The following is a 7,500-nucleotide window of genomic DNA, read 5'->3' as shown; positions in this document are numbered from 1 at the left end:
CACCAATACCTGGCAACATGAAGAGGTGACACCAATACCAGGTAACAGGAAGTGATGACATTAACACCTGGCAACATGAAGAGGTGACACCAATACCAGGTAACAGGAAGTGATGTCATTAACACCTGTCAACATGAAGAGGTGACACCAATACCAGGTACAGTAACAGGAAGTGATGACATTAACACCTGGCAACATGAAGAGGTGACACCAATACCAGGTACAATAACAGGAAGTGATGACATTAACACCTGGCAACATGAAGAGGTGACACCAATACCAGGTAACAGGAAGTGATGACATTAATACATGGCAACATAAAGAGAGAAAACTAGTACCAGCAACATAAAGAGAGAAAACTAGTACCAGCAACATAAAGAGAGAAAACCAGTACCAGCAACATAAAGAGAGAAAACTAGTACCAGCAACATAAAGAGAGAAAACTAGTACCAGCAACATAAAGAGAGAAAACTAGTACCAGCAACATAAAGAGAGAAAACTAGTACCAGCAACATAAAGAGAGAAAACCAGTACCAGCAACATAAAGTTGTAAAAACAATATCTGGTCACATAAAGAGGTGAAACCAACACCTGGCAAAAAGAAGAGGTGACAGCATCCATTAGCAACATAAAGGGTTGACACCAAGCACCTGGCAACATAAAGCATTGACACCAATACCTGGCAACATAAAGGGTTGACACCAAGCACCTGGCAACATAAAGGGTTGACACCAAGCACCTGGCAACATAAAGGGTTGACACCAAGCACCTGGCAACATAAAGGGTTGACACCAAAACCTGGCAACATAAAGGGTTGACACCAAGCACTTGGCAACATAAAGGGTTGACACCAAGCACCTGGCAACATAAAGGGTTGACACCAAGCACCTGGCAACATAAAGGGTTGACACCAAGCACCTGGCAACATAACGGGTTGACACCAAGCACCTGGCAACATAACGGGTTGACACCAAGCACCTGGCAACATAACGGGTTGACACCAACACCTGGCAACATAACGGGTTGACACCAAGCACCTGGCAACATAACGGGTTGACACCAAGCACCTGGCAACATAACGGGTTGACACCAAGCACCTGGCAACATAACAGGTTGACACCAAGCACCTGGCAACATAACGGGTTGATACCAAGCACCTGGCAACATAACGGGTTGACACCAAGCACCTGGCAACATAACGGGTTGACACCAAGCACCTGGCAACATAACGGGTTGACACCAAGCACCTGGCAAAATAACGGGTTGACACCAAGCACCTGGCAACATAACGGGTTGACACCAAGCACCTGGCAACATAAATGGTTGACACCAAGTACCTGGCAACATAAAGCATTGACACCAAGCACCTGGCAACATAAAGGGTTTAAACCAATCACATGGCAACATAAAGGGTTGAAACCAAGTACCTGGCAACATAAAGAGGTGTCATCAATACCTGGCAACATAAAGGGGTGTCATCAATACCTGGCAACATAAAGAGGTGTCATCAATACCTGGCAACATAACGAGGTGTCATCAATACCTGGCAACATTAAATGATGACATCAATACCTGGCAACATAAAGAGGTGTCATCCATACCTGGCAACATTAAATGATGACATCAATACCTGGCAACATAAAGAGGTGTCATCAGTACCTGGCAACATTAAATGATGTCATCAATACCTGGCAACATAAAGAGGTGTCATCAATACCTGGCAACATAAAATGGTGACATCAATACCTGGCAACATAAAATGATGACATCAACACCTGGCAACATAAAGAGGGCCACAGTACCTGGCAACATTAAATGATGTCATCAATACCTGGCAACATAAAGAGGGCCACAGTACCTGGCAACATTAAATGATGACATCAATACCTGGCAACATAAAGAGGGCCACAGTACCTGGCAACATTAAATGATGACATCAATACCTGGCAACATAAAGAGGTGTCATCAATACCTGGCAACATAAAATGGTGACATCAATACCTGGCAACATAAAATGATGACATCAACACCTGGCAACATAAAGTGATGACATCAACACCTGGCAACATAAAATGATGACATCAATACCTGGCAACATAAAATGGTGTCATCAATACCTGGCAACATAAAGTGATGACATCAACACCTGGCAACATAAAATGATGACATCAACACCTGGCAACATAAAGTGTTGACATCAATACCTGGCAACAAAAAGAGGTAACGCCAATATCTACCAACATAAAGAGGTGTCATCCATACCTGGCAACATTAAATGATGACATCAACACCTGGCAACATAAAGTGTTGACATCAATACCTGGCAACAAAAAGAGGTAACGCCAATATATACCAACATAAAGTGGTGCTTTCAATACCTGATAACATAACACCAATACCTGGCAACATAATGTGATGACACATATCTGGCAACATAATGTGATGACACATATCTGGCAACATAATGTGATGATACTTATTTTCCACCATAATTTGCAAATAAATGCATTAAAAATCCTAAAATGTGATTTTCTGGATTTTGATTTCTCATTTTGTCTGTCATAGTTGAAGTGTACCTATGATGAAAATTACAGGAATCTCTCATCTTTTTAAGTGGGAGAACTTGCACAATTGGTGGCTGACTAAATACATTTTTGCCCCACTGTATCTGGCAACATAATGTGATGACACATAACTGGCAACATAATGTGATGACACATATCTGGCAGAGAGAGAGAGAGAGGAGAGGAGAGAGAGAGAGAGAGAGAGAGAGAGAGAGAGAGAGAGAGAGAGAGAGAGAGAGAGAGAGAGAGAGAGAGAGAGAGAGAGAGAGACTGACTTTTGGTCTTTCTCTATCGAAACATTCTCAATTCATTTAAAACTCACCCCCCCACTTCTAAAATAAAAAATAAAAATATATCCTGTACTGCATACATGTACCATACTCACCTTTCCATCTACCACATGATACAAATCACCATACACAAAAACCCTCTCCTACAACCGTATATCCAAAACATCTTCCCCAGCAATACAGACAGCCCCCCCAACACACCATATCTCCTCAAACATCTCCACACATTTGATCATTTTATAGAACTCAAACTCAACCCTAAGGCACGCAGAGACCATCCCATTAAACAGTAGTAAAGGGTCTGTTATCCCCCCACCTTTGACCCTGTCCCTCCTTGTTAGCCAAATAGCTAACGTTGCCTGAGCAAACAGAAAATTCAACAAAACACATTTTTCTTTCTCCTTACTCGAATACCTGTATCCCATTATAAACATCCCAACAGCAAAAACCACCCCCAACCTCTCACACAGACATTCCAACAGTAAAACCGCCCCCAACCTCTCACACAGACATTCCAACAGAGACATTAATGGCATTAACCTGGTGCACACAGAAAACACATGAATCACAGTTTCTTTCATTTGACAGAAAGGACACCCCTACCCAATTCCCGGATCAACACGTGCCAACCAGCTGTTAGTGGCCAGGGCTCCATGAAGAACCCTCCACTGGAGGTCCCCTGACCTCTTTGGTACTGGGGGTTTGTAGAGCGCCCTCCATCTAAAACCCACCATACTCTCCGCCCCACATACCCCCTGCCACTGATGTGCCTTCACTCCTGTTAGGCTTCTAATGCTCCTAACCTTAACGCAGAGGTTGTAGAGGGCTTTACCTCCCACCCCCCTCAAACTCCCCCAGGCTCGGAGTGTTAAAATCTAACAAGTACTCCAGACCCCCTTGCCAGTCTCCAGTCTCTGCCGTCACCTGCAGTGGCGGGTACATTGGTGGCCCCTCTCCCTTTGGCCTCTCAAACACCCCCCTTACCGGCTCAGACAGTGCCTCCTGGACCTCCTCCAGGAATCTCTCCAGCAGCCTAAGAGACGTTATTCCTGTTTGTTGCGCCAAGACCTCCGGGGTTTTCCACCCCTCCTCTCCCAGCAGTCTCAGGTCACTCAGCCTTTGTAAACCCCCTGCCATCAGTTGCCTCTGCAGGGTGGCCGACTGAACCGATCTCAAAGGGATGGCTGGGTTGTGGAAGATAGGCTCCTCCCACACCCACTGCCCAGGCTCCACACCCCCTTCTCGTGTGGGCCTTAGCAGCTGCCAGGCCCTCAGCACCGCAGAGTAAAACTCTGAGAGACCTGCTGTACTCAGCCTCTCCAGCTTCATGAGGAACAGCTGCCGGTCCAACCCTAATCCGCCAGCTCTCCTCAGCAACGCGCATGCTGGTTCCCTCCAGCCAACATCAGTGTGGTACAGCAGTCTCTGCACCGCCTTTAGTCGGAAAGCAGCCATCCTGCTCTCCAGTTCCACCAGGCCCTGTCCTCCTTCGTGGACGGTCATGTACAAAACTGCTGCCTTCAGCCAGTGATGTCCCGACCAAAAGAAGTCCACCAGCTTGCGTTGCAGGTCTGCAAGCAGACCGGCGGGGGGGTTGAGGACAGCCAGTTTATGCCACAAGGAAGATGCCACCAGGTTGTTGATTATCAGCACCCTCCCTCTATATGACACTTGGGACAGGAGCCACCTCCACCTGGCCAGTCTTGACACCACTGCCTGTGACAGCCCCTCCCAGTTCTTGCTGACCCACCTCTCCGAGCCCAGGTACACCCCCAACACTTTAAGCCCTTCACAACCCCACTGCAAACCCCCTGGAAGCAGAGGAGGAGCCCTATCCCCCCATGCCCCACATAACAGAGCTTTGCTCTTTCCCCAGTTTACCTTAGCTGATGAAGCTCCCTCGTACACCTTCAGACTGGTCTCTAGTTCCTGCATATCTTGCCCATCCCTGACCATCACAGAAACATAATCTGCATATGCTGAGACTGCTATTCCTGTCACCACATCCATGCCTGTCCAGCACACTCCCCGCAGTCTCCTGCGTAGCAGTCCTAAAAAAGGCTCAATGGCTAGTGTGTACAGCTGCCCAGATAGAGGGCATCCTTGTCTAATGCCCCGTCTCACCCAGACTGGCCTACTGAGCCCCCCCTCCCACCTTGACCATACATGACGCCCCAGCATACAACAGCTTCACACAGGTCACAAAACTCTTCCCAAACCCAAACACAGACATCACATTAAACAGATACTCATGATCCAGTCTATCAAAAGCCTTCTCTTGATCTAAAGAGACCAGTCCAAAGTTCACATTAGAACCTCTCGACAAGTCCAACATGTCCCTAATCAAGAACAAGTTGTCCGTGATTGAGCGTCCCGGTACACAATATGTCTGGTCCTTGTGTATTATAGAGTCCAGATGGGACTTCAGTCTGTTAGAGAGGACCTTGGCAAAAATCTTGTAGTCCGCACAGAGTAATGCCACAGGCCTCCAGTTCTTAAGTTCACACAAGTCCCCTTTTTTGGGCAGGAGAGTCAGAGCCGCCCGACGGCAGCTCATCGGCAACTCTCCTACCCCGACGCATTCACGCAACACGCAAAATAAATCCTGTCCAATTGTTCCCCAGAATTTTTTGTAAAATTCCACTGGAAGTCCATCGACCCCGGGTGCACGACCGGGGGACATCTGGGTTACTGCCTCTGCCAGTTCATGTGACAACAGAGGAATGTCCATTTCATCCCTCTGTGCCCGAGAGAGCTTAGGGAGTCCTGCGAACAAGACCTGAGCACACACAGGATCACACATTTCTGCCCTATACAATTCAGTATAAAACTCCACAGTCCGCTCCCGCATCTCCCCCACCACAGAGGTCACCCGCCCATCAGACAGCCGTAGACAATGCATACCCTTGGCTTCACTGCTCTGTCTTTCCAAACCAAAGAAGAAGGAGCTGGGAGCATCCATCTCCTTGAGCATGGAGAACCTATATCTTACAAGTGCTCCCTTTGCTTTAACCTGGAAAAAACTGCCCAGGTCCCTACGTAATTCGGCTAAGTTAGCCTGGAGGCCTACATTGCCTTGCCCCACCATCTCTACCTCCATCTCACTAATACACCGCTCTAGTTCCCCCAATACTCTCCTAGCCTCTGAGGATGAGAGAGCTGTGTACTGTTGACAGAAAAGCCGAATTTGCACTTTCCCCACATCCCACCATTGACTCAGAGACTCATACTCCTCTCTTTGCTGCCCCCATCTTTCCCAAAAAGTCTGGAAACCTGAGCAAAAAGTGGCATCTTGTAGGAGCTTTACATTGAACTTCCAATAAGATGCCTGCCGGGGCCCTGGTGAAATAGACAGCTGAGCCATGGTTATGTGGTGATCCGAAAACCCCACTGGGAGAATGGTAGCACCCAGCAGCCTATTGCTCTGATTCCTGGACATGTAAAAACGATCAAGTTGAGCTGCACTCACCCTAGCCCCAAAAACCTTCACCCACGTATACTGTCTTGTGTTTGGATGTTTAGTTCTCCAAACATCCACTAGGTCAAACTGATTAATGATGTCCCTTAATACTCCCACTGACACTGAATGAGGCTCTTCCCCATTTCTGTCTTTTGTAAAATCCATTGTACATTTCCAGTCACCTCCGATCACCAGCGTCTCCTCAGGCGCTACTTGTGAGAGTTCCTGTCTAAGACTCCCAAATAGAACCCCTCTTTCTCTCCCTGTGTTAGGCGCATACACATTTATAAAGACAAAACACATGTTGTTAATTTCTGCTTTAACAACAAGCAACCTACCCCTACACACCTCCTTTGAGGAGCAAATTTTTACAGCCAGACCCGGTGCAAAAAGGACTGCCACCCCTGCACTAAGATTTGTCCCATGGCTCAACACACTTGCCCCTTTCCACCAGAGCCCCCAATCAACTTCATTCACCACATCACTGCGTCTCCAGCAGAAACAACACCTGTACTTTTTTTGTTTTACATATTCACCCAACACACTCCTCTTTCCCGCATCTCTGGCGCCATTTATATTGAGCGATCCGACCCAAAGAGTCTCCATAAGAAGTGGGAGAAAAGCCAGCAGAGAAATAGACCAATAGCAAAGCTCAAAAAGCCCCAGTGTCAGTAAGAAATTAAACATTTAAACAGTGTCTGAAGGTAAACCTTTACGCACTGTTGTGACCCACTTCCTCATTTCTCATAGCATGTTGTACTGATCTTACAAACTTTCTAGGATCAGGAAAAAAAGCCTCAAGATTAACTTTTTTCCCCTTAGTCTCATTCAGGAACCTTGTCAGTTCTCTCAACGTGTACTTAGACCCTTCTGGTTGACTGGCTGTCAGCTCCGGGCCAATTGAAGAGGAGGCTGAAAAAAATAACTCCTCATCCTCTTCCTCAGACTCACTTTCCTCCTCTTCTCTATCACCCACCCTGACCACCTGCCCTTTCTCTCTGGTTAGGGCCTCACCCACAGCAACAGGCAACATTTCCATGGTGCCTTTATCCACACCCTTTTTCCTTTTCCTCTTGACACCCTCCTCCTCCCCCCCTAGTCTCTTACACTTCCCCACTATACTCTCCTCATCCACTAGAATAACCTGACTAGACGCAGTATCATCTGCACCACCCTCCATAGCATG

The sequence above is a fragment of the Oncorhynchus kisutch genome, linkage group LG18 (assembly GCF_002021735.2).
Source record: "Oncorhynchus kisutch isolate 150728-3 linkage group LG18, Okis_V2, whole genome shotgun sequence".
NCBI lineage: Eukaryota > Metazoa > Chordata > Actinopteri > Salmoniformes > Salmonidae > Oncorhynchus > Oncorhynchus kisutch.
This window is presented reverse-complemented; position numbering follows the sequence as displayed.